Source organism: Siniperca chuatsi, linkage group LG1 (assembly GCF_020085105.1).
Source record: "Siniperca chuatsi isolate FFG_IHB_CAS linkage group LG1, ASM2008510v1, whole genome shotgun sequence".
Lineage (NCBI taxonomy): Eukaryota > Metazoa > Chordata > Actinopteri > Centrarchiformes > Sinipercidae > Siniperca > Siniperca chuatsi.
The window spans coordinates 16,536,432-16,545,206 of NC_058042.1; positions in this window are offsets into that span (position 1 = coordinate 16,536,432).

The following is an 8,775-nucleotide window of genomic DNA, read 5'->3' on the forward strand; positions in this document are numbered from 1 at the left end:
ACTAGTAGGTTACCACTTGGAGTGGAAGATCAGGGTCTCCTTCAGTATTCTCATTCAGTATCATGGGAAGAGGTTGAAACTTAATTATTTCCCTGCAAAGTGTAGAGTCAACATGAGTCAACATCAAATACATAGTCAGTCAATGTGCATATACAATAGTCAGTGATGGAAATATGGGTGAAAAGAGCAAAAAGAAAAAAAGCAATACACTGTAAATGAAAAAGAAAACAAGTCTGTGGACTCTATTGGAGGGATGAACACCATTCCTCCACAAGATATTCCCTCATTTATATATACAACCTTTATTTAATCAGGTCATCTCAATGAGATCAAAGATCTCTTTTGCAAGAGAGACCTGAGTACAGCAGATAGAAAGAAAATCAAACACAGCCAGACATAACAAAAGGACATATAGCATCAGAGACAGTCACAGACATCAATAAATAGATTTGAAGATGAAATTTTATATTATAACATTTGGTGTTATGGAGATGGTGGTGGAGAGCAATGGAGCTGGATGGTCCAAAAATCTTCCATATGTGTGCAACTGGGTGACCTTAAAGGCTGTAGGATTTTATTCGCATCATTTTCATACTCACCATTCAGTGAGCCCTGGTGCACGGAAGCATCTGCATTTGATGTGTTTTTCCACTCTTTTATTCACGTTTTTCCTTTAATTTGACCCCGTCTGTGCATTGTTAAGCCAATAAATGATTAAAATGATCTTTTTTCTCTCCAAATATGACGGGATCTTTTTACTCTGACAAGTATCTCAAGTCGTTACATATTGCTGTTGATATATTTAGTTATTATAAAAGTGTAGGAATTAGCAATTAAGAACATCTTGTTTGGTGAGATGTCAACTAAGAGCTGCTAATAAAACTCCTGCAGTTATAATGAGTGACAAACTGTCAAAGTGTCATGTGAAGTTACAAATGAATTAATGATGAAGGAAGCCATGATGGTCACACAACATACAGCATCCTTTAGTTCAGGGCTATTACTGTGTGTTTGCCTCACAATAACACTATTGTGGAGGCAAGATTTTGTGTCACTTTCGATAGCTATCAAGTAAGTGCTCCAGATTCTGTCTTACTCATCCTTTTGAGTTTCAGTTAGCACAACGCACTGTTTGACATGATGTGAAGTTGTTCCCAGGCACTATGTTGTGCCGTTGGTGTGGTATGGCACTGACTTGTCATACCACTTGTGGTCTGATTATGTGGATGTTCTACGCCTGCAGACATCCATGCAGTGTAGCAGGAAGGAAAAGAAAGACTGCTGTCTGTATTTCTATTTTTATTTTTTACCAAACACTTGGTGCTGTGAAAGGGGGGTGGTGGTGTAAGAGGGAAAAAACAGTCAGAAGGAAGAATGCAACAGCAAATCCTGAGCCGCAGAAACTAAATGTTGCATGGTTGTGTGATCAGTATAGACAATTGCCTGTAGCACTTGATACATACCCAAACTATTTAAATGCCATAACCAGAACTCTGTGGGCCTAATGGACCATCATGCTGCTGTTTAGAAAGAAAAATGGACAAAAAGCTTCCCTGGCTATGGCAACACACTTAAATTCAAAGCCTATCGAGACAAAATGTACTTCAATTTTATTTGACCTTTTAACTTGTGTTGATCTGCTATTCTTAACGCCAACAAATCCCATGAAAAGACCAAAACCATCCTACTAACAAGTATTGTCTGTGTAGCCAAAGCATGATAAATCATATTCCTCTGTGCTATAAAACCCCATTGTTGTAGAAAAAATATTAAAAACACATCAGTGAGACACACCGTTGCACGTGACATGTTCCTTTATTATGATGAACATGGGCACTGTAGTTTATTTTGAGTCGACCCCACACACACTGTCCTGCTGTACCCACTAGCACACAGAATATGTGGCAGAAAATAGTCCTCAACAAATGCACTTTGCCCAAGTGTTTTAGGAAATTATGTAGCCTTATTAAAAAAAATTTGTGACCCGTTTTTTAAAGATTTTGTCTTCAATGGGAGCAAATGTGTAGGAAAGAAATTACGGAGACACGGACACGTTGTTGGTTTTGGTGTTTTCATGAGATTTATTGACAATAACAAAAATATAGAAAATTGTCAGGCTTATCCGTTAACTAACTTGTGAAGCAGGGGACAGAGTAGCTTTATTGTTAATTACATTTATCTAACACCCCACATGCACATGCTTTTCAATAGTGGCTTGTTTGAAGATGAAGTACAATAAACTGTACAATGAAAGGATTGTGACATACAGGCAACAAATCACGTTGCAGCTGAGAAACTAAGTGCATCTCTTAGGAAAATCTTGCTCTTTGTGATATTAAAAATAAACTCATATCACATTAAATGTGCCTCCTCTGATGCACTGAAGTTTGTTCATCAGTAGGGGGGTAAATCTACTGGGACGTTTTGGCTCACAGATAATCAAACCCTTTTTACAGCACAGTGAAACCAATATAACTGAAACAATAGAGTGCAAACATTTTGTTGCAGTTGCACAGTGTGTGAAAAATGTCTCACATTTGGACACAACGCCCACCTCTCTTGGTGAACAATTCTGTGAATAAACGTCTTCTTCCTTTGTTTTACTAAACATAACTGTAAGGCATGATGCTAGCACTCCTGTCAGTTTTATTTCTTCTTAACACCCTCTTGCTGCTCTGTGATTTTCTTTTCTTGTTGTGATGTTTCATGTTGTGCTTCAAGCAGGGCAAAAGCAGCAGTTTCCAACAAGAGGGATCCAGGTGTTGGACATTTCGGCAATGAATTTTTCTAAATGGATTTTTTTTATCATTCAAATTGAAAGAAACCAAATCACCTTGAAATCTTCCTAATGTTTGATCCCTTTCAGGTTCATGTACACATGCTAACATTGTAGCTCCATCCGCCTGGGCAGCTCTCCTTAGAAATGTCTTTTGAAAATTTCAAGGCCAGCCACTGAGATGTTTCTAATTTCTATAGGACAGCTATTTTCACATTTTGTTTATGGACACAGTATTATTATGTATCAAAATGTAAAAATAATGCAAAACTAGCTGGCTTGGGGACATTTTCCACAATTTCTCTTTATTTTGCAACAAACTGTCAAACACACAGGGTGCCGCTATAAAGCTAAACAATTTCTTGCAACATCTTATTTTTCGGAATTCCCCCAATTAAAGGTGTTTTTGAAATTTAAATAATTCAATATCAAGAAGGCAATGTGATCAGAGAAATGAAGCTTGTGACTTGGGCTAATTGCTCACCTTCCCGTAACCTTTTAGTTGAACTCCATGTTTACTCCATCCTGTCCCAGAAGAAAGCCCAATTACTCGCACAATTTACTCATGAATATTCAGTGAAATGAAAACATATTCAGAAGAAAAAGCCCATAAATGTATTCAACACTATAAAAAATGCATAATTATGAAGGAACCTCCTAAATTTCTACTATATACCTAGAAGCACTTACAAACACAGAGCAAACATAAACATAAACGCTGTTTTGTCAGGAGAGATTTATAGTTCATATAAGCTCAAGGCTTTAGGCTCCAGTAGTGGTAGCGAGTAAACAATCCTGCAACATAACTAACAGACCCACTTTTTCATTGAGGTAAGTTTTACTGTACTCCTACAATGGAGTAATGTGCATTTTGTGTGGAGTTGAGTCAAAAAGCTGCGACCTAATCTGAAACTGGTACAGCACCTCCCGCTCATTTTACTGTTGTGACTGAATCAGCCTCCTTCGATTAGGAGCTCACGAGTCTCCCTGAGTCTGTTGTGCTCCATTAAATCTCTAATCATCCTCTCCAGTTTGAATTAAGAATCCAATATAACTGTCAAAAACAGATGTTTATCTGCATGATACTGGAGGAAGAGAGTGGGAAAATGAGCTGATCATTTCTCACCAAAAGCAGCAATATACAGTAACATGGAGTCATAGTGGTGAGAATAAGATCATATACTGCATTATTCTAGTGTGTCCCACTTTTATTTGCCTCTGAGTTAGCATGTTACCATGCTATTATGGTTGGGCATGTTAATGTAATGTGCTAATTATGGTGCCGGATTGTACATTATTAGCAAAGTGGTGACTAAAAGAAGAACAAGTTGTTTCTTGTTCTTCTCATATTATGTATTAAAAAAATTACAATTCTAAAAATACAATTCATTTTTTACTGCGGTCAACAAAAATTAAGACTTAAAGGCCAGATTTGCATACATGAAAGCCTCCTGTTCGATTTCTGGCTGCTGTTTGCGATTATGTAGTGTCTGCTTCACAAAAGCTGCAGCTAATTACACAATTAGTGTCTGGGACTATCCTCTGCGAATGAAGGAAAGCTCAAAGACCCATTTCAGTGGTGGATTTGTATGAGATCAGCAACTTCAGAAAATAAATTTAAATGTAGGCTACTGATTATGAAACAGAAACAAGTAACAACACTCAAAAACCGTAGTAAAGGTTTTAGTCGTAGTCATCTGGACACTGTTTTCAGAATCAAGACGTTTCGGCTCCCATCCGGAAGTCATTCTCAATTGTGAAAAAAATGGGACGGGAACTAGAAATTTAAGCTGAGAAGAACAAGAAACAACTTGTTCTTCTCATATTATGTATTAAAAAAATTCTCATCCATCTCACTTTTACTCTCACTTGACACTAAGTGACTCCATGCTGAAAGGTTAAAGTTATCTTTGTCTCACCATGTAGCTTCTGTCTCAGTGGAGACAATTTCCAATCAGCCCATTTATGACACAAAAGCTGCAACAGTTGGCAGTCTTTAACAGATTAGACAGACTGCATATATCAGTATCCGTTTCGCTGGCACTATGTTTAACACGAGCCAGCCACTGTTGTAATTCAGTTACTGTATGTTCAAAGTCATAAAGCACACAACACTTAATATATCATTGTTTCAGTTATTACATTTAATGGTAATTATGTTCCTGCACCTTTAGACTATACTCCACGCAAAATCTATCTTTTGAATTTCAGATCCTCACTCTCACCAGTGAACATGGGGTATCACAGGATAACATTTATATACTACTAATTCATTTTTTCAGTTCTGAGGGAAATGTCATTGCTGCTAAGATTATGCATAGGCAACATTTGTTTTACAGAGAAGGAAGTGCCACATTTTGTACTGCAGAGAAGTTGTAGGGGAGGCGGTTGTTATGGATGATAAACATACATAGCACAGGACTTAATTGCCTTGTAGCACTCGGCGATGCCAGAGGCAGTGCTGCACCACTGGAAATGGAGTAGGTCAAAGTGTTGATGTTAAATAATTAATTTAATTTATTAAATATGCATGTATGTGTGGCCTTTACACTTGCCCAATACTTGACCACACTTTACATGCTAATATTAATTTTAATTAATTTACATGTTAATAACCCACAAACAGCATGTTTGGTCTGTGATTGTTTTACATCCAGAGAAGGGTAGCAAAGGTAAAATATCTACAATTAGCGAGTTTTAATCGTCTTAGTTCTAATGATTCTTTTTTTCTTTTTTGCCATTTCTGCTTTATTTGATAGTGATGGTAGAGAGAGACAGGAAAGGCAGGGGGTGATCTGCAGCAAAGGGCCAGGGCTGGATTCAAACATTAAATAGTCATGACTTAATAAGCAAAAATCTAATTTAAAGTTAGGAATAAAACATCCTGAGTTATTATTTAACACTCAAAAACTCAGCTGATCATGGTCATCAGGATTGTGTGGTTGTGGTTTGATCATATTTGATGGACAGTTGCCTGGCAACATAAGCAAACAACCCCAATTGTCATCACATTTTCATTCAAATATTGCTAAACTCATTTTTTAAACTAAGCCCTGTGCACTTTAAACCAGTAAAGAGCACAGAGAGAAAAATCTACTAACTTTATTTTTCAGGGCCTTTAATAATTTTGTCTCAAATGAGAGGTGCATTTGTGAATTTAAATCTTACTTGGTGCAGCCTCAACTATGGAGAATCAGTGATGCTGAACATTGTTGGGCCGATTCTTGAAAAGATGTTATACAGAGGTGACTGAAAATATGTATTTGTACGTTTTCTAGCCATTTATCCAGGTCAGGGCTACAGTGGAGTGAGAACTGGCAGGTATAATCCCTTTACAATGTCCTGACTGAGTCTGCCCCGTTGTCTCCTTCCACCAGAAGGTGGTCTTATTTGGAGCTCTAACCACTTCAGCTGGTTTATCTCAGTTTAGAGGAGCAGTGGCTGGAAGCCAAGGTCCCCTGAAATTGCAAATTCCTCATCCTGTCACTCAGAGTATGACCAGTTACCTTTCAGAGGCATCTCATTCGAGGTGCTTGTACACATGATGGTCGTAATGAGGATCGGTCGGTAAATCAAGAGCTTTGATTTGTGGTTTAGCTCTTTCTTCACTACCAAGGTCTGATACCAAAGGTGCGTGGTGCTTGAGTTGCAAAACTGTCATACCCCATGGCAATCAGTCACACAATTCTTCTTGTCCTCGTTCATGAACCTGGCTGACCCCTCTAACTGTTCCAAATACAGCTCAAATGATCAACCTTACCTGTAAGTCAAAGAGTAGGGCTCAGCTGCAGTGTTTATTGTGCAGGAGGCAATACAAGTTGAAGCACAGCCCTGCTCTCTGGAGTCACTGCAGTCTCACAGTGGTGAACATAATATTGACCATCCATCATGTAACAAATACTATACGTGCCTGTGTCTTTGCATGTGCTTGTTTTTGTGTGTGTGTGCAGCTGTTTATGACATTGCGTGCATACTGTACATATGCTCGTGGGTGTTTATCGGTGTTCCTCTCATGTTTTTTTTTTAGTTCATTAGCATTTCAAACAGTTTCAGCATCTAAAAATCTGTCTCAGCTCTTCTTTCAGGAAAACAAGATCAGAGATGCTCACCCCTGTGTCCCATGCCGCTCAGGTCATTTGTTTTGATTGAGGATGGCAGAATGAGAAGCATATTAAAGAAGTGATTGTTAACGGATTGCCCTCTGCTTTGCTTTTGCTGTTTTGAGTTCTCGCAAATGACTCCCTGGCCCTGTTTATAAATGAGGCCAAAGAGTCATCCAAAGTGCCTAAATCTGCTTTCTGGGTAATGATCAATCTGTGCACACCCCTACTTTTGCACCTGGTATTTTGAAAATATCTTGTCTGCATCCCGCATTATAATTACATTTTGTTTCCTACATTCTATGTGCAGTTAAACAGATTGATAACTGGCATTGGTGATGCAAATTTTGGATTGACTATGTTTGCTTTTGATGCAAGCCAGCATTTTGTGAATTTGTAAAGACACCACAACAGCAGAACTGTGGTTATTAGCAAAGCCAGTTTTAAAACAACATGTCAAAATACTTTGTAGATATTTGTATTTATACATTATTTCAAATGAAAATGGAATCAAGCTGTAAAAGGGATCTAAAAATACAATTCATTTTTTACTGCGGTCAACAAAAATTAAGACTTAAAGGCCAGATTTGCATACATGAAAGCCTCCTGTTCGATTTCTGGCTGCTGTTTGCGATTATGTAGTGTCTGCTTCACAAAAGCTGCAGCTAATTACACAATTAGTGTCTGGGACTATCCTCTGCGAATGAAGGAAAGCTCAAAGACCCATTTCAGTGGTGGATTTGTATGAGATCAGCAACTTCAGAAAATAAATTTAAATGTAGGCTACTGATTATGAAACAGAAACAAGTAACAACACTCAAAAACCGTAGTAAAGGTTTTAGTCGTAGTCATCTGGACACTGTTTTCAGAATCAAGACGTTTCGGCTCCCATCCGGAAGTCATTCTCAATTGTGAAAAAAATGGGACGGGAACTAGAAATTTAAGCTACTCTGTGTTACATAAGCCCTGCCCTCAGGAAGGAATCTGCCCGAGTATCTGTTAATAGCTAGTTTCACCTGAAACTGACCTAATTGTTTCCAAGATGGCCCAGTAATCAGTAATCAGGCCTATTGTTTTCTGGCTGCATCTACCTCATCACTGTTAAGTACCTGATTAGCATGTGATTGGCGTGACCAAGATGATAAAACACTGTGATAGACATTGGGCAGATTGAATCTCAGACCACCATTTCTGTTCAAAGAGGGGTTCTCTTTTTTCACAAAAATGGCTTCCTTGACACCCCGTTCAAACCAACTCTTCTCTCTACTTAGAATCTTCACCTCGCTGTCTTCAAATGTGTGGTTTGTAGCTTTTAGATGCAAATGCACGGCGCTCTGTAATCCTGAGTTAGCACTGCACTGAATGGAGTAGACGACATTGCTCTGTTTTTGTGTGGGCAACTTGTCCTTAGGGTGAACAAGTTTCTGTCTTAAAGTGTTGCCTGGTTTAAAGAAAACAGGAACATCGTGCTGTCTAAAGATCCTTTGTAGTTTTTCAGACAGTCGAGATACATAAGGAATGGTGACACCATTCCTTCTTGGTTCTGTTACACTTTTGTCCTGTTTTTTGGCTCTTTTAACTTTGTTGATAGCCCAAGTAGGATAACCACAGGCTGAGAGTGCATTCTGGACATGCCTTTCCTCTTTCTTCTTACCCTCTGAGCCGGCGGGCACTTCTTGGGCTCTATGTTGTAATGTCCGGATTACACCCAGCTTGTGCTGTAATGGATGGTGTGAGTCAAAGAGCAAGTATTGATCCGTATGTGTTGGTTTCCTGTACACTTCTATCTGGAGCTTTCCGTCCTCTCCTCTGAGTGTAGAACAATCAAGAAAGGCCAAGCGGTTCTCTTTGGCGTCCTCTCGCGTGAACTTGATGTTGGGGTTCACAGTATTGATATGC